Below are 19,141 nucleotides of genomic sequence, written 5' to 3' on the forward strand. Positions count from 1 at the left end.
TGGCGCCGACAAGCGACGTGTGGACGCGGACGGGAGGACGTCAGCATCGCTGTGTGTGAAAGGTAAGTAACGACCGCTGCTGCGTCGCTTCATCGCTGTGAGATCTGCTTGTTTGGCAGCTCACCAGTGACCATTTAGCGATGCACCAGCGATCCTGGCCGGGTCGTATCGTGGTCGGATCGCTAAATATAAAGGGGCCTTTACAATGAAAGCCTACAAACAATTCAGGTAAAGTGGAACAAGTGCAATGGTAATTTCACATACAGTATAAGTCATGGATATTTGAGTGACACTTTCATAGGAAGATGAACTAGGTTGCTGTCTTTGGCTCCTTCACAAACCGGTGTTTGCTGTATGTGTGGTGACAGTTTTCACACAATAAGCAGACACCTACGCGTATTATAATTTAACACAATACACGCCATAGAGGTGGCCTTTATGGGAGAGTGGGCCAAAAAATGTTATTTTGTCAGCAGGAACAGGGAAAATGGTCCAAGTCAAGGGGAAAATGGATGGTGCGAAATACAGGGATATTCTTGAGCAAAATCTATTTTAGATTGTCAGTGATTTGAGACTGGGATGGAGGCTCACCTTCCAACAAGACAATGTCCCAAAACATGCTGCTAAAGCAACACTTGAGTGGTGTAAGGGGAAATGTGTAAATGTTTTCGAGTGGCCTAGTCAAAGCCCAGACCTTAGTCCAATTGAGAATCTGTGGTCAGACTTGAAGATTGCTGTTCACCAAAGGAAACCCATCTAACTTAAATGATGCACATATACATAAGGACGCGGATAACACCGGTACTGGCTTCTTCAATATACAAAAAAAGTTGCACTCTATCATGCTAAAGCATGTAGACATGGAATATATGAAATATGAATAACAATCCTGCTCTGGATAATAAGAAAAAATTGAGACGCTTAGCACATAATTTGGCCAATTCATGCATGCCCAGCAACCAACGACAAGGTGGTCTCACGCTGCTGGGACCCTTCGTGTCCAGTGTGAATACCTCTCTTAGGTATCTTTCTCCCTTAGTAGCCCCCAAACTGTTTGATGGCTCCAGTACGCTATGATGGCCCCCACACTATACAAAGACCCCACATTATTTCCCACGCTGTATGATGACCACCTAGATAGCCACCATATAGTATAAAGCACTCCTCTTAGGCCTTAATATAGTATAATGCATTCCCCATAGGCAGACTGTTTATAGTATAATGCACACCCACCCCATTGGCAGACTCTATATAGAATACTGCACTCCCAATAGGCAGACTCTATATAGTATAATGCACTCCCAATAGGGGGACTCTATATAGTATAATGCACTATCCATAGGCACACTCTATATAGTATAATGCACCCCCATAGGCATACACTATATAGTATAATGCACTCCCTATAGGCAGTCTCTATACAGTATAATGCACTTCCCATAGACAGACTCTATACAGTATAATGCACTCCCCATAGGCAGACTTTATATAGTATAATGCACTTCTCATAGGCAGACTCTATACAGTATAATGCACTCCCCAAAGGCAGACTTTAAATAGTATAATGCATTCCACATAGGCAGACTTTATATAGTATAATACACTCCCAATAGGCAGACTCTATACAGTATAATGCACTCCCCATAGGCAGATTATATAGTATAATTCACTTCCCATAGGCAGACTCTTTATAGTATAATGCACTCCCTATAGACAGACTCTATATAGGATAATCATAGAATCATAGAGTTGGAAGGGACCTCGAGGGTCATCATGTCCAACACCCTGCTCAATGCAGCACATGATTCACTCAACCATCGCAGGCAGATGTCTGTCAATCCCCTGTTTCAAGACTTCCATTGAAGAACTCACCACTAGAGACTGACGAATCCGAACAGTAAAGTTCAGCATCCGTACCAAACACCTACTATACGGGCATGGACACTGAACCCGGACTTCACAAGGAAGTCCGTGTTACTGTTTGGGTTTGGCTGCCCGAACACCAGGTGTTTGTAGCGCTTTCATGTGCATGGCAGTGCTGCAAACACCGCTTCTGATGGGTGGGGAAATCATCCCCGTCGGTCAGAGAGCTGCAGTTCCCACGCTGTGAAAAGACAGCGGGAGCACTCAGCTGTGTTTTCGGAGGTATAAACTTTACCTTCGGTCAATGGTGTCAGCTGATGGGACTACAACTCCCATCATGACACCTGCTACCACTAATTACAGTGAGAGCAGGAGTGGTGGATGGGAATCTTCATTAGCGGCTTCTGCGCTGTGAATAAATAATTTAAAAAAAACGGCATGGGTTCCCCTGTACTTTTGCTATCCAGCCAGACAAAACTCACAGCTGGGGGCTGCAACCCTCAGAGGTCAGCTTCAGCAAGGCTAGTTAGCAAGAATAGAGGGGTCCCTACGCTGTTTTTATAATTATATAAATAAATAGTTTAAAGAAACGGAGTGGAATTTTTGACAGCCAACCTTACTAAAGCAGACAGCTGGTGGCTGGTATTCTCAGGCTGGTAAGTGGCCATGGATATTGCTCCACCAGCCTAAAAATAGCAGCCCACAAATGCCCAGAAAAGGCACATCTATTAGATGCACCAATTGTGGCACTCTGCCCGGCTCTTCCCACTTGCCATATAGTGGTGGCAAGTGGGATAATATCTGTGGGGTTGATGTCACCTTTGTATTGTCCGGTGACATCAAGCCCACGGCTTAGTAATGGAGAGGCGTCTATAAGACACCCATCCATTACTAATCCTATAGTTGTATTGTAAATAAAGACACAGCCAGAATAAAGTCGTTTATTTCAAATAAGACTAAATACAGTTTTCTATTTTTATTTAAACGCCCAATCTCAGCAAAGCCCTCGATCTCCTGAAATAAAAGTAAAATAAAAAAAAAACAGCAATATACCATACTTGTCCGTCGTTCTGTCCCACGCCATAATCCATGACTGGGGGATAAACAGTTTTAAACCTGGATGGTGCCAAGATGTGACTGTCCTGGCTGAAAACCACTGGTGAATGAGATGCTGCGAGCACAGCTTCAGAGACCACTGATGACGTGATAGAAGTTACATCCGGTCACTAAGGCTCCGTTCCCAGCCGGGCTGAACTGCGGTGACCTCGGTGTGATCTCAGATAGCACGGTGAGAAAAACTATCACTATCCGACAGTAACATCTATTAAAAGAGAATAGCCGTTTGTTGAGCGACAGCATACACGTGTGACACTGGAACATGAGACCCCGGCTTGGTGATTATTGAGGGTCCCAGTGATCTAGCAGTTATCAGCTATTCTCTGGCTAGGTGGTAATTTGTTATAACTGTTTTATATAAATAATATCTGCATTAGATAATTTCCTTCAGTAAATGCAATAATAACTAAATTAATAACTAAATGCAATAATAGCTAAACATATGTGTATTAGATTCTTTTGATTATTACCTTTGTGTAAAGACCAAATAGTGTTGCATGCATGTTGACTCTGCAAGCAGGGCCGTCATTAGGGGCAGGCGGACTAGACATCTGCCGAGGGCCCCAGCTCCCTCAAGGGGAGCCAGTGACGTGCTGCTAATAGAGGGCCATGAGTCAGAGGGGTCCGGCAATAGCATCGCCTACCCCCACATTCAACTGTATCCCCATCATCCCAAGATGGCGGGGAGGGCTCTGGGGTGGCACCAGAGATAGTACAAGATGGTGACTGGTGAAGTATTTTACTACACACATGAAACACATTACTATTACCTATTCGATGGTGAAGTCTAAAAAAAACAACAGAGTGGGACTTTAAAGGGACTTTACCCTGCAGTACACTATGAATATTTCAATCAGTGCCTGTCTTTGAATCTTGATTCTGTATATGCTCCAGCCTTGCCATATAGCCTTGTTGGCTATCTCCTGACAACAATATCAATATACGGTATTTTCTGGCTTGTCTTATTCTTGTTGATCTACTAATGACCGCAATAATCTTTGATCTGGACCATGTCTCAGGTCCGACAGTGATACCATTGCCAATCTGTAATTTTTTTAGGATGGCAATTTGGTAATCCTCCTGTAGCAAAGTCCCCATCTTTATATGGGGCACAGGTTAACAAAACAAGCAACTCCTTAGGCTTCAGATCCCAGTCATAATTGTATCTAGGCGATTATGGTTTAGGGTTGCTCTGTGCTTATACTGTAAGAGTAATAGGCTGTTCCAACATCTAACATATTGTAAGTAGATACCAGAGAGTTTAAAATGGGTTACATGCAGCCTTGTGTGAATCCTGGAATGCTATGATAAGGCTCATTTTGCCCTGTATCCCTATACTTTTCCTGGCATATTTCTCAAGATTTCCACCTCAAATTATAAATGATAAATTTAAGAAACAGTCACATCACATACATTTTTGTAGTTCCGCTTACTAGGTGCTGGAGAGGGGTCATTTCACTCAGTTTATCAAACCATAGGCATGACTTTAGGGACTCTAGATACATTTTGATCAATTGCCTCCTGGTGTCTTCAATTCCTCCATTCCTCATAGCAGACAGGCGTGGGGGACAGATGGATGAGCTGTTCTCCGCTCAACACTTCCAAATGCTTAGAAATCAAATGACATTCCGTATTTCCATTCTACTAATCACACACAGATCATGCATGGATTACTCCACGGGGATCAAGGCTCATCTTCTCTTCTCTTAATTGTATTGAGGGACTCTAATGAATTATTTGGGATATTGCTTCATGCTTAGCTCTTACATTTGATTGGATCATGATGAATAATGACAAGATCAATGACTGTGCCTATGAACAAAATTATTTATTAAAGAGGAGGAGAAACGATTAGACTTACATTGTTAACGTGTCTTCTTAATACATACCATCCACCTCCTTTGTATTACGTCTTCATCTTTCTCTTCTCTTGCAAAAAGTAGATAGATAGATAGATATATAGATATTAGTTAGATAATAGATAGGTATATAGATAATAGATAGATAGAAATGGGATAGATATTGATCTAACAGCCAGAAGAGGCTTGCATCTGAACCTGGTGGATTTAGTGCGGCTTTAATTTTACTTTTCTTTTAGACAGAGCTGAAATCAAAATTATTAAACCCCATTGCAAATTAATGTTAGGAAAATTAATAAACTTTCTTCTATTTTCAATAGACCAATAAAAAAACACAATTGAAATAGCTGAACCCAACTAATATAACACATTTAATCTACTGCAGTCTGAGAAATTCCACCTTTTATGACAATCATCTTTAATATTTAGTAGGGCACCTTTGGCTGTTATGATGACCTGCTGCCAACATGATGCATAGCCAGACGTCATCTTCTGGCAGCATTTCTAGAGAACTTCACTAATATTTTGAAGTTTGGTGCTGCATCCGCCTTCTTCAAATTCTATGAAAGATTTTTTTTATGAGATTCAGATCAAGCAACTATAACTTTTTCTGAAACCAAGCAGTAGTAGACTTCAAGGTATGCTTGAGACCATTATCCCATCAGAAGGTCCAATGATGCCTGAGCTTTATCTTCCTCCCAGAAGGCATGATGCTTTCTGTTAAGATTTCCTGATACCTGATTGAGTCCATTTTGCCTTCTACACTCAATATACAGGTTTCCAGTGTCGGAGAAAGCAAAGCAGCCTCACAGCATCACTGAGCACTGCCATGCTTCATTGTAGGCAGGGTGTTCTTTTTATCATAAGCTTCATTCTTCCTCTTCCAGACATACTGCTGATTCAAAGGCCCGTTTTCTACTCCCAGAGGACAGAATCCATAAACTTATTTTGTTTATTTACATGGTTTGAGCCTTCTTTTTTGTGACTCTCAGTCAGTAGAGATGTACATCCTTGAGTTTTGGGCATGAAAACATTCAGCATTTGGTATGCACCTTGCTGCGCAAACCGAAGCCGCAGTGCCTGCTGCCAGCCAATTCTTGATACAAGTCTTTCACGAACACTCAAGGGTTTTTGGCTAGTTGCCTCCTAAGGAATCTGGTGGCAGACAGTAACAGTTCTCTCTTTCTGTTACATCCAGCTCTCTCTTTCTGCTATATTTATAAAAAAATATTGAAAAGGTAAAGGTGTTAACAGTGTATTTTAAATAATTTATATATTTATTATTACTGATTTTCATGACAATTCTTATATTTTTTGAGCAAGGTACAGTGTCTAACAACCCTATAATGTAACAACACTGAAATGGCGCAGCAAAAGCCACATATTTATATTAATGTTTATTTTATGTTCTCAAAGTGAAGAGTGATAGCTGTCTTTAAAGAAACTCTACAGTCCAAAGTAAAAATGTAACCATACAAAGTCAATGCCATACTTTCTGTCTTTCTTTCGTAAATTAGTGCTGTCTTTTCTCCACTCTGGTGCCCAATGAACCTGTCCGCAGAAGGGCCGTCACAGTCTCACTGTGGCCAGGCTTGGACTGGCCCCCAGGGAACAGGTGAATCCTCCGGTGAACCCTGTGTAGGAATGTGCCACTCAATTCCTACATGAGGATTGTTTGGCACACTACACTTAATGCTCTTAAAGGTAAATGTACAGAGAAGGTCAAAATCTACACATTTATTTAAAAAACTAACCAGTTCATTATGGTATAGAGACATAGGCACATTTGTGATCAAGGTTAAGGTGATATTTCATGTAGCTCAACTGTAGGCCAAAGAATCAATTTCACTGGTGGGCTCTAAGCACCCCAGTCTGGCCCTGTATATACCCCACAAACATTCGACTTGGGGGAAAAGCTTACTCCATTGCTGTCTATAAAGTGGAGGTGATATCTGACACGGACATTTTGGATGCAATGACTTGAGAAGGAGATATCACCAAACACCTTGAATAAAGCTGAGCTGCATTTCCCTGCACAGTGGATCAATAGAACATGGCTCTGCAAGACTAAATGGAACCATGGTTCTTTTATTCTTTAGCTCACTCAGGTAGTTATATCAGAATGTGATATACGATGCAATATATGATGGAAATACTGCACTAAGGGCTTCTGCAACACTCCTGATTGGTGACAGAATGCTAATTGTGGTGTGCCAGTAATGGCTTCTTTTCCAGTAGTCTTCCTCTGATCTCTGATTATTTTCACACACGACAAAAGCACGTAAAAATTTATGATAATGGAAATCATTTCCCTCTGTGCTTAGTACCAAGCCGTTTATCACATTTATGCACCTGCAGCGCACGGCTGACCAGCAGTCTGGTGAAAATTCATTTTGTTGATTTTGATAAATTTCATTAATATATGAAATACAGTGAGGGGCTGCAATAGTTTACTAAAGGGGAGGATTTCCAATCAATTAATATATGGTGCAATACATAAAAAAGGCCTGTTGCCTACGGCTTCCCCATGCAATAACAGCACTTACTACATGTGAGGAAGAGGCCTTTTCCCTTCCCAATGCTCCTCTCTGGGACTGCCACAGGTCTGTCTTAAAGTTAATTGGAGTGTCCATCCTTAGGCTACAAGTCTGCAGTCACTCTGTGTCACTGTGGACTTGTGAATTCTCTGATTCCAGTGTTGGGAGAGGCTACAAGCAGGCTCGGTCTGGTCCACTGGAGAACTAGAAGATTCTCCGGTGGGCCCAGGCACCGACACCTGCTGGCATACTGGCCAGCAGCTGCCTAGGACCCCTACTGCTCCAAGGGCCAGTGGCTATGGGACCCCTGAGTCAAGGGGGCCCACCCTGTACCAGCGTAGCAGCAGCTGGAGACAGGATCCTGTCCCCGCTGCTGAAGCGAAATGAATATTCATGCTTCCCCACACCCCTATGGGCGTGTAGAGGCGTGAATACCATTTCTCGCTAACACTGCCCGCATGTAAAGCCCCACCACTGCACTACACACACACACAAAGCACCGCACCACATACACACACGCAGGCGCACAGACACACAGTGCAGCACATCCCGACTTCCTGCCTGGTGCTTCCTGTCTGAGACAACCCAGCTGATGACATCATCATCCAGCGCGCTGTCTCAGACAGAAAGCTGCCGGCGAGGAAGAGGCTGCTGGGATATGATGCTGCTGCGGAGAGGTGAGCTGTGCTGTGTGTCTGTGTGCCTGCATGGTTTATGCGGTGTGGTGCTTTGTGTGTGTGAGAGATTGATGTGGTGCTTTGTGTGTGTGTGTATGTGAGTGTGAGTGAGAGAGGGGTGGTGGTGAAGGACAATGATATTGGTGGGGGGAGGCAATGATGGAGGTGATGGGCAATGATGGTGGTGGGGGGAGGCAAAGATGGAGGTGATGAGCAATGATGGTGGGGGAGATAATGATGGAGGTGATGGGCAATGATGGTTGTGGGGGGAGGCAATAATGGAGGTGATGGGCAATGATGGTGGTGTGGGGAGGCAATGATGGAGGTGATGAAATTTGCAATGATGATGGTGGGGAGACAATGATGGAGGTGATGGGCATTGATGGTGGTGGGGGAGGCAATTATGGAGGTGATGAAATGGACAATGATGATGGTGGGGAGGAGGCAATGATTGAGGTGGTGGAATGGGCAGTGATGGGGTGGTGGGGGAGAAGGCAATGATGGAGGTATTGATGAGGACAATGATGGGGGTGGAGAGGGGCTGTATTATATTTTATGAGGGGGCTACATTATATTCTGTAGGGGACTGCATTATTCTCAGGGGGCTACATTATATTCTGGGGGCTACATCATACTCTATGGGGGCTGCATTAAATTCTGTGTTGGGGCTGCATTATTCTCTCAGAGGACTACATTATATTCTGGGGGGCTACATATTACTATATGAGGGAGCTACAGAATACTCTATGGGGGGCTGCATTATTCTCTCAGGGGACTACATTATATTCTGGAGGCTTACATCATACTATATGAGGGGGCAGCATTATGCCTTATGAGGGGGCTACAGTATACTCTATGGGGGGCTGCATTATATACTTGGGGGGCTGCATTATACTACATGAGGGGGGTTGCATTATACACTTTGTAGAAGCTACATTATATTCTATGGTGGGGACTGCATTAAACCTTATGAGGGGGTTGCATTATATTTTGTGGGGTGCTGCATTATGTTCTACGAGAGGAGGCTGCATTATATTCTATGAGGGGGCTACATTATATTCTATGAGGGAGGCTACATTATATTCTATGAGGGGGCTACATTATATTCTATGAGGGGGCTACCCTATATTCTATGAGGGGGCTACCCCTCTATGATTCTACCTCAACCCCTGCTACATAATTAAGATGTGTACCACCTTATATTATAACCTGATATTAGCGTGCTTTACTATGAAATTGGTGGTCTTGTATTTATTTCTATCTAGCTACATAGTGGGCCCCATGTTAGGTGTCGGGTTCCTGTCGCTGCACAGCAGGAATCCCAGGCCTTGCCTTTGGCGGTCTCCCATTCCTCTCCGGCAGCAGAGGAGGCTGCTAAGCAGACTCATCGATCCCGGTGCTCTGCTCAGACCAGCACTGTGGGTTTGGTTGCTGCTGCCATCTCTGGTCCAGCTATAGCAATGCATGTTGGTCAGCAGCAAGCTACTCCAGGGACTAAGTCCTCCTTTCGGTCCACTGAGCATGCCCGTGGGACGATCTCTCATTGGACATTGGAGGTCACATGCTCAGGTCCTTCTCCAGCTTGGATTGGACCATCAGGAAGGTCCCGGAAGGACGCTGCTATAAAAGGTTCGCATGGCCGCTAGGCCATGCGCTAGTATACACAGTAATTGGTAGAGATGTGTGTGATGATGGATGTTTGTGAACCGCTGAATGACTCATTATGAAACCCCTTCTGTTATGAATGAGTCACCGTAGGAGGCAAAAGCAGAAATACAAGCTAAGTCCAGAAAACCAGAGAAGTTGGCAACTATCAGATTGCAGACCCCTGAACCTATCAACACAACTAGCAGTAGCCGTGGGGGGTTCCTACGATGCCCTAGACCCCTCGATCACAGCCGGAGAATTACATAGGCCTAAAGAAAGAAAGGGGAAATCTAAACTGCCACAGAGCAGACCCCAAAGCAATAGGCAGCCCCCAACATATAATGACGGTGAAGCAAGATGAAAACACCAACACAGACAGAAAGATAGACTGAGCAAAGATGGGGCCCAAAACTACCTAGATAGGAAAGGACAGGAAGGCTGCTGTCTGCAATCTGCCAAAACCCTATCAAAGACATAAGCCAACAAGCTGATATGAAAAAGGCCCTGAAGCAGCTAGGCTTCAAAAACTAAATCAGCACTCAGGTATTTTCAGAAGACAGAGCTAAATGAATTCAGCACACCCCAGCAGGGAATGGCAGAAATCCAGAAAAACAAAGCAAAACAAAGTCAAAGCACCAAAGCAAAAGGCCGAGCAGCAAACTTAGCTTTAGAGGAGCAGGAATTCAGACTGGTCTCCAAGGATCCCACAGAGAAATCACCCACAGGGCAGAAGGGCGTCGGCAGCCTTATATCCAGTCAGTAACTCCACTCAGCCAGTCATCTTAATCAGCCTCAGGTGTTTGATAATCAGGCTCACTACCTTTCTTTACCAGAAGAGGGAGTTCCTCGGGCCTCAGTAATGAAGGGGAAAATGAACTCACAACAGTACCTCCCCCTTGAGGAGGGGTCACCGAACCCTCAACTACGCCACCAGGGTGATCAGGGTGAGCCCGATGAAAGGCACGCATCAATCTTTTGGCATGAATATCAGAAGCAGAGACCCAGGAATTATCCTCCTGACCATAACCCTTCCACTTAACCAAATACTGGAGTCTCCGTCTAGCCAGACGGGAATCCAGTACTTTCTCTACCTCATATTCCATGTTACCTTCAACCAATACAGGGTCTGGAGGTGCCACCCCCGGAACAACAGGTTCAACAAACCTCTTCAACAAAGATTTATGGAACACATTATGGATTTTAAATGTGACAGGAAGAGCCAAACGAAAAGAGACCGGATTAATAATCTCCACAATCTTGTAAGTTCCAATAAATCTAGGCTTAAACTTAGGAGAAGCCACCTTCATAGCAATATTTTTTGATGATAACCACACCATATCACCAACCTTAAACTGGGGACCAATGGTCCTATGTCGGTTGAAAAACCGCTGGGCCTTTTCCTGGGAGAGAGATAACTTATCCACCACTTGGTCCCAGATCTGGTGCATTCTCTCCACCACAGTGTCAACACCTGGGCAGGCAGAGGGCTCCACCTGCCCTGAAGAAAATCGAGGATGAAACCCAAAGTTACAAAAAAAAGGTGACATCAAAGTGGCCGAACTAGCTCTATTATTTAAAGCAAATTCGGCCAAGGGCAAAAATGAAACCCAATCATCCTGATCAGCAGAAATAAAACATCTCAAATATGACTCCAAGGTCTGGTTTGTTCTCTCTGTCTGCCCATTGGTCTGAGGGTGAAAAGCAGAGGAGAAGGACAACTGAATTCCCAGCCTGGAACAGAAAGTTCTCCAAAATCTAGACTCAAACTGGACTCCTCTGTCAGATACAATGTTCTCAGGAATCCCGTGCAAACGAACCACCTGTTGTAAAAACAGGGGCACCAACTCAGAGGAAGATGGCAACTTAGGGAGTGGTACAAGATGAACCATCTTAGAGAACCTATCACAAATCACCCAAATAACAGTCATCCTCTGAGAGACAGGCATATCAGAGATGAAATCCATTGAAATATGGGTCCATGGCCTCTTGGGGACAGGCAAAGGCATCAACAACCCACTAGAGCGAGAACACGATTTCGACCGGGAACACGTCCCACAGGACTGCACAAAATTCCTGACATCACGAGACAAGGAGGGCCACCAAAAAAACCGACTCACCAGATCTCTAGTACCAAAAATACCTGGATGACCAGCCAAAGCAGAGCAATGAACTTCAGACATCACTCTCTTCTTCCACTGGTCAGGAGCATACAACTTTCCACTGGGACAACGCTCAGGTTTGTCCTCCTGGAACTCTTCCAGAGCACGTCTCAAATCGGGCGAGATGGCAGAAAGAACTACCCCTTCGCCTAAGATGGTAGCAGGCTTGGTCACCACAGGAGAATCAGCAAAGAAGCTCCTAGAGAGGGCGTCTGCCTTGACATTCTTTGTTCCAGGAAGAAAAGAAACCACAAAATCAAAACGTGTAAAAATCAAGGCCCAACTAGCCTGTCTAGGGTTCAAGCGCTTAGCCGACTCTAGGTAAATCAAATTCTTGTGGTCAGTGAGGACCACGACTTGATGCTTGGCTCCCTCCAACCAATGTCTCCACTCCTCAAATGCCCATTTCATGGCCAACAGTTCCCTATTCCCCACATCATAGTTACGTTCAGATGGAGAGAACTTTCGGGAAAAGAAAGCACAGGGATTCATTTTAGATGTTACAGGATCCTTTTGGGACAAAACAGCTCCTGCACCAATCTCAGAAGCATCCACCTCTACCTGGAATGGAAGTGAGATATCAGGTTGCCGCAAAACCGGGGCGGAGGTGAATCTTCTCTTCAGCTCCTGAAAGGAAGAAACAGCCTCCGGAGACCAATTTAACACATCAGCACCCTTCTTAGTCAAATCAGTCAATGGCTTGGCAATACTAGAAAATTTTGCTATAAATTTCCGATAAAAATTAGCAAAACCCAAAAACTTCTGGAGGGCCTTCAAAGAAGTGGGCTGAACCCAATCGTGAATGGCCTGTACCTTGGCCGGGTCCATTTCAATAGTTGACGGGGACAAAATAAATCCCAAAAAAGAAATCCTCTGTACTCCAAAAAGGCATTTAGATCCTTTGACATACAGGGAATTCTCCCTCAAGATCCGGAACACAGTCCGAATATGTTCCACATGAGAATCCCAATCCTTGGAGAAGATCAAAATATCATCCAGATAGATAATCAAAAATTTATCGACAAAATCTCGGAAAATATCGTTCATGAAGCACTGGAAGACAGAAGGGGCATTAGTGAGCCCAAAAGGCATCACCAGGTACTCAAAATGTCCCTCCGGAGTATTAAACGCCGTCTTCCATTCATCCCCATGCTTAATGCGAATAAGATTATACGCCCCCCTGAGGTCAAACTTGGAAAACCAGCAAGCACCTTTAACTCTGGAGAATAGATCAGAAATTAGGGGTAACGGATACTGATATTTAACAGTAATTTTGTTGAGGGCACGATAATCAATACAAGGTCTTAATGATCCATCCTTTTTGGCTACACAAAAAAAAACGGCACCTAAGGGTGACGAGGATGGTCTAATATGACCCTTCTCCAACGCCTCCTTAATATAGGATCGCATAGCCTCGTGCTCGGGTACAGATAAATTGAAGAGCCGACCCTTGGGAAATTTACACCCCGGGCTCAGTTCAATTGCACAGTCATAACTCCTATGAGGAGGCAGAGACGCAGACTCATTCTCACTAAATACATCATAAAAGTCCGCCAAATAATCAGGAACATCATGCGACTGAGGAGAGGTGGAAAACACCGGAGCCTCACAAAAGGCACACCGACAACCCCAACTCACCACAGACACAGATTTCCAATCCAAAACTGGATTATGAATCTGTAACCAGGGAAACCCCAGAACAATAGTATCATGCAGATTATGCAACACCAAAAATCTGCAATTTTCTTGATGGTCTGGGGCGACCCGCATTACCACCTGGGTCCAAAACTGGGGTTTATTTTTAGCCAAAGGAGTAGCATCAATCCCCCTCAAAGGGATAGGCGTCTGCAGAGGTGTCATCGGAAATCCACAACGTTTAGCAAAATCCAAGTCCATTAGGTTTAGGGCTGCTCCCGAATCCACAAAAGCCTTGGCGGAAAATGTGGACAGGGAGCAGATCAGAGTAATAGCCAGAAGAAACTTAGGTTGAACACCCCCAACAGAAAACGTGTGTGCAAAGCGTTTCTCTCGTTTAGGACACACAGAAATAATATGCGAGGCATCTCCACAGAAAAAACACAACTTATTACGCCTTCTGAACTCCTGACGCTGCTCTCTGGAAAAAACTCTATCACATTGCATAGGTTCAGACATTTGTTCAACAGGTGGCAACACCTCTCGTGCAGCTTTGCGTTCGCGCAAACGCCGATCAACCTGAATGGCTAATGACATAGAATCGTCAAGACCAGAGGGAACAGGAAATCCCACCATAGTATCTTTTACGGCTTCTGACAACCCCTTCCGAAAGAGAGCAGCCAAGGCATTATCATTCCAGGTAGTAAGTACTGCCCACTTTCGGAATTTTTGACAGTACAATTCTGCAGAATCACGACCCTAGCTCAATGCCAGCAGGGTCTTTTCAGCCTGATCAATGGCATTAGGTTCGTCATACAACAACCCCAAAGCTTGAAAAAATGCGTTCACATTAGTCAGAATAGGATCATCTGGTTTCAAACAAAACGCCCAATCCTGGGGATCGCCACGCAGCAAATGTCATGTCGGACGCTGTTGACACCACAGCATCCGGCAGGCAGAGGTAGTTCCACCTCCAGCCACTATAGCCTCAGTGGCGCCAGTTTGATCTTCAGGCTCTCGGGGGTTAATCCTGCTGGAGACCAGGTTGGAAGGTTAGTCACGCCCACGGTCTTTAAATAGTCATACTGGCATATGGGCGTCGCCGATTATAGCTTGTGTTTCATACCAAGTGGTTCCGGTCTGGAGTGGAGGTGTTCAAGAGAGAGAGATTCATATCTGGTGTCGTATGATCCGTCGTTATCCTTTCTCCTTCCCATATTTGTGTTTAGTTGTGCCCTGTTCACATTACTGTTTATTCCTGTGTGTGTGCGGCGCAGTGCAGTTTAAGTTCTCCCTGTCTGTCTTATTTGTGTGGGAGCTTTGGTGGTGTGACTCCTCACTGGGTGGAGGGTGGAGGGTTAAGTGCAGGGCTGAGCAGGAGATAAGGAAAGGTCGGAGGCTCAGGCATTTGCACCTTCAGCAAAAACCCTGGGTTGAGGGTCAGACAGGGTTTCCCCTAGTAAAAGGGACACCACAGGGGCCCCGGGTATTTCAGCCTTAGTTGAACTAAGCCCCCGTGACATTATAATCGGCCCACATTTTTTCAGGAGTCCATGGATCCATTAGATTCCATAACCCGCCAGTTGGCGGCGCTGTCCATACAGGTCTCCGAGTTGAAAGGGGCAGTTCAGCAGCAGGGCCTGGTAGTAGCAAAGGTGCAAACGGCATCTGCAGGTATCGGTGCAGAGCCGAAGTTTCCGCTGCCAGAACGATTTTCAGGCGATCGCAGCAAATTTGTCGTATTTCGGGAGGCCTGCAAATTATACTTCCGCATGAGGCCAATATCCTCAGGTAATGAGGCCCAGCGAGTAGGGCTGGTGTTGTCATTACTGAGTGGTGACCCCCAAGCATGGGCATTTTCCTTACCAGCTGACTCTGCTACATTTCATTCGGTCGATAATGTTTTTTCTGCCCTCGGGCTCATTTACGATGATCCTGACCGACTGGCTCTAGCGGAATCTAAAATCCGCGCCCTCCGCCAGGGGGAGCGCTTGGCAGAAGACTATTGTTCGGAATTTCGCCGCTGGGCTGTAGACACACAGTGGAATGACCCAGCACTGCGGAGCCAGTTTATTCATGGGGTATCAGGGAGGGTGAAACAAGCCCTCCTGATGTATGAGACTCCGGCATCATTGGAGTCTGCCATGAGTTTGGTGATACGTATTGATCGCCGTTTTCGTCAGGGGGCACAGGAGACGCTACCTCTGGGGGAAAACAGAGGTGCAGGTGTGGTTGAAGTAGATGAGTCCCCTGAACCTATGCAGATTGCTGGCGTGGCACAGGTTCAGCCTCGCGCTCCGGGATTCCGGAAGCCCGGAGCATGTTTCTACTGTGGTAAAGGAGGTCATTATGTTAACGTTTGCCCGGTACTACCTAAGAGGGTCACACCGGCGGAAAACTGTTAAGCTCAGAGGGTATGGAGGAGACCCAACTGAGCGCATGCATATCCTCCATGATGGTATCTCAATGTATGCTCCCTGCCAAGGTTATTATCGCCGGCAGAGAGCTACCTATATCAGTGTTTGTGGATAGCGGTTCCGCCACCAATCTCATAGATGAGGAGTTTGCACACACCGCCGGGTTTAAGATCGAAAAACTTCCTCACCCCATACAGGTGGTGACCATTAATGCTGTTCCCCTCCCTCAAGGGGAGATTACTGAGTTTGTGACAGAGGTGAAACTCCACATTGGGGTCCTACATTCTGAGTCGGTTACATGTAGGGTCCTCCGTAATCTCCCAGCTCAAATGGTCCTGGGTTTTCCATGGCTGTCCAGGCACAACCCGGTAATTGATTGGAAAACTCAGGACATAGTACAATGGAGTGGTTTCTGCCAAGACAATTGCTTGGCCACTTGTGTGTCCGCCGTGACGCCCAGCCTGCCGGAGGCTTTGCAGGATTTCGCGGATGTTTTCTCTGAGAAGGGTTGCTCAGAACTGCCTCCACATAGAGCCTATGACTGTGCTATTAGGTTAAAACCCGGGGCCAAATTACCTAAGGCCAGGATGTTTAATATTTCTGGGCCTGAGAGACAAGCTCTGAAAGACTACATTGCGGAGAGTCTGAGCAAAGGTCACATCCGGCCTTCGTCCTCGCCTGTAGCCGCGGGGTTTTTCTTCATTAAGAAGAAAGATGGGGGGTTACGCCCGTGTCTGGATTTCCGAGAGTTAAACCAGATTACTATCCGTGATCCCTACCCAATGCCGTTGATCCCGGATTTGTTCAACCAGGTAGCGGGGGCGAAATGGTTTTCCAAGCTGGACCTCAGGGGGGCGTATAACCTCATAAGGGTCCGTCAGGGGGATGAGTGGAAGACGGCGTTTAACACTCCTGAGGGTCATTTTGAGAGTCTGGTTATGCCGTTTGGGTTGACCACCGCGCCTGCCGTTTTCCAACATTTTATTAATGATGTATTTGCTCATGTCCTGGGGAGATTTGTGATTGTATACCTGGATGATATCCTCATTTATTCTAGCGATCGGGACACTCATTTGGAGCATGTTAGGCAGGTGTTACAGTTGCTCCGGGAGAACCAGCTCTATGCTAAGCTGGAAAAATGTTTATTTTTTGTCCAGGAGTTGCCCTTTTTGGGATATATTGTGTCCGCAGCCGGTTTTAAAATGGACACCGCTAAGGTGCAAGCGGTGTTGCAATGGGAGAGGCCGGAGAGTCTGAAAGCACTCCAGCGGTTCCTTGGGTTTGCGAATTATTATAGGAAATTTATAAAACACTTTTCGACTGTCGCCAAACCGCTCACGGACATGACAAAGAAGGGTGCCGATCTGGCGAACTGGCCTGAGGTGGCTATACGTGCATTTGAGCGTCTGAAGAATAGTTTTGCTTCAGCCCCCATTCTGGTGCAACCAGACGTGTCTAAACCTTTTGTGGTAGAGGTTGATGCGTCGGAGGTGGGAGTGGGGGCAGTACTGTCTCAAGGCTCGTCCTTGAGCGAGATGCATCCATGCGCCTACTTCTCCAAGAAGCTGTCGTCGGCCGAACGGAATTATGATATCGGCAACAGGGAGTTGTTGGCCATCAAACTGGCTTTTGAGGAATGGCGACACTTCTTGGAGGGGGCGGCTCACCAGGTCACAGTTATCACCGACCATAAGAATCTGCTCTACCTGGAGTCGGCCAAGCGTCTGTCTCCTAGGCAGGCTCGCTGGGCATTGTTTTTTACTCGTTTCAATTTTCTTGTGACGTACCGTCCCGGGGCTAAAAACACCAAGGCGGATGCTTTGTCTAGGTGTTTTCCGGGGGGAGAACCTCGGGAAGAGCCGGTACCCATCCTCCAGAAAGGGGTAGTGGTCTCGGCTCTCACGACTGAGGTAGAGGCGGAGATTGCCGAGGCCCAAGAGGAGGTACCACCAGGACTTCCCGCCAACAAATCATTTGTACCCCTGCATCTTCGGCCTAAGGTGTTGAAGGAACACCACGATTCGGTACTGGCTGGTCACCCAGGGGTGAAGGGCACCTTAGAGCTGGTATCGCGTCGTTTCTGGTGGCCCAAAATCCGGCAGGACGTGGTCTCGTACGTGGCAGCTTGCATCACGTGCGCTAGGGCTAAGTCACCCCAAACCCGTCCTGCTGGCACGCTACAGCCTCTGGGGGTACCCAATAGGCCATGGACAGAAATCTCCATGGATTTTATCACTGACTTGCCAGCCTCGGCAGGGAACACGGTCATCCTGATGGTGGTTGACCGTTTTTCAAAGATGGCGCATTTTGTAGCGTTGTCCTCTTTGCCCAATGCTAAGACGTTGGCTCAGGTATTTGTGAAGGAGGTGGTCAGACTCCACGGAGTACCGTCTGACATAGTATCTGATAGGGGTACGCAATTTGTGGCGAGGTTTTGGAAAGCTTTTTGCTCTAGGTTGGGGATCAAGTTGTCACATTCATCGGCGTTTCATCCACAGTCTAATGGACAAACTGAGCGCATGAACCAAAATCTAGAACAGTATTTACGATGCTTTGTGTCCGACAACCAGGAGGAGTGGTCTACTTTCCTTCCTCTGGCCGAATTCGCATTAAATAATCACCGCCAAGAGTCATCAGGAGAGTCTCCATTCTTTTGTGTGTACGGTCAACATCCTCAGTTTTGTACCTTACGTCAGGGTGACTCCGGGGGTGTCCCGGAGGAGGATCAGCTAGGAGCCCAATTGTCATCAGTCTGGAGGCGGGTGAAACAGCGTTTGTTGAGCATGAGTGCCAGGTACAAACGGGTGGCTGACAGTAGACGCGTGCCAGGTCCGGACCTGTGTGTGGGTGAATGGGTGTGGTTAGCTACGAAGAACATAAAACTCAAAATCCCATCTTTAAAACTGGGTCCAAGGTTTATTGGGCCTTTTAGGATTTCTGCCATCATTAACCCAGTGGCTTATCGGTTGGAACTTCCTGCGGTGTACAGAATACATAACGTTTTTCACAGGGCTTTATTGAAAAAGGTGGTAGGCTTGGTGGACACGACGCCGATGCCACCTCCAGTCATGGTGGATGGCGAGTTAGAGTTCGAGGTCGCCAAGGTGGTGGACTCTCGAGTAGTACGCCGTACTCTTCAGCATTTGGTGCACTGGCGGGGGTATGGTCCAGAGGAGAGGTCTTGGGTTCCAGCCTCAGACATACATGCGGATCGGCTGGTCAGTTCTTTTC

At 46.2% G+C, this 19,141-nt stretch overlaps 1 protein-coding gene across 2 annotated transcripts in view; it reads right to left on the reverse strand.

Annotated features, from left to right (window-relative positions):
• The window catches only part of LOC141088981 (uncharacterized), an 82,676-nt gene that overhangs the window by 26,505 nt on the left and 37,030 nt on the right, over nt 1-19,141 (reverse strand). The window contains exon 2 of one of the 2 annotated variants that reach the window (XR_012232117.1): nt 4,841-4,908. The exons of the other annotated variant lie outside the window; for it this stretch is intronic. The gene's annotated coding sequence lies outside the window, so the exon portion shown is untranslated. The remainder of the gene's footprint in view (nt 1-4,840; nt 4,909-19,141) is intronic. 2 annotated transcript variants of the gene reach the window in all.

This window comes from Dendrobates tinctorius, unplaced genomic scaffold, assembly GCF_039654945.1.
Source record: "Dendrobates tinctorius isolate UK_male_01 unplaced genomic scaffold, ASM3965494v1 ptg000043l, whole genome shotgun sequence".
In the NCBI taxonomy this organism is placed as follows: domain Eukaryota; kingdom Metazoa; phylum Chordata; class Amphibia; order Anura; family Dendrobatidae; genus Dendrobates; species Dendrobates tinctorius.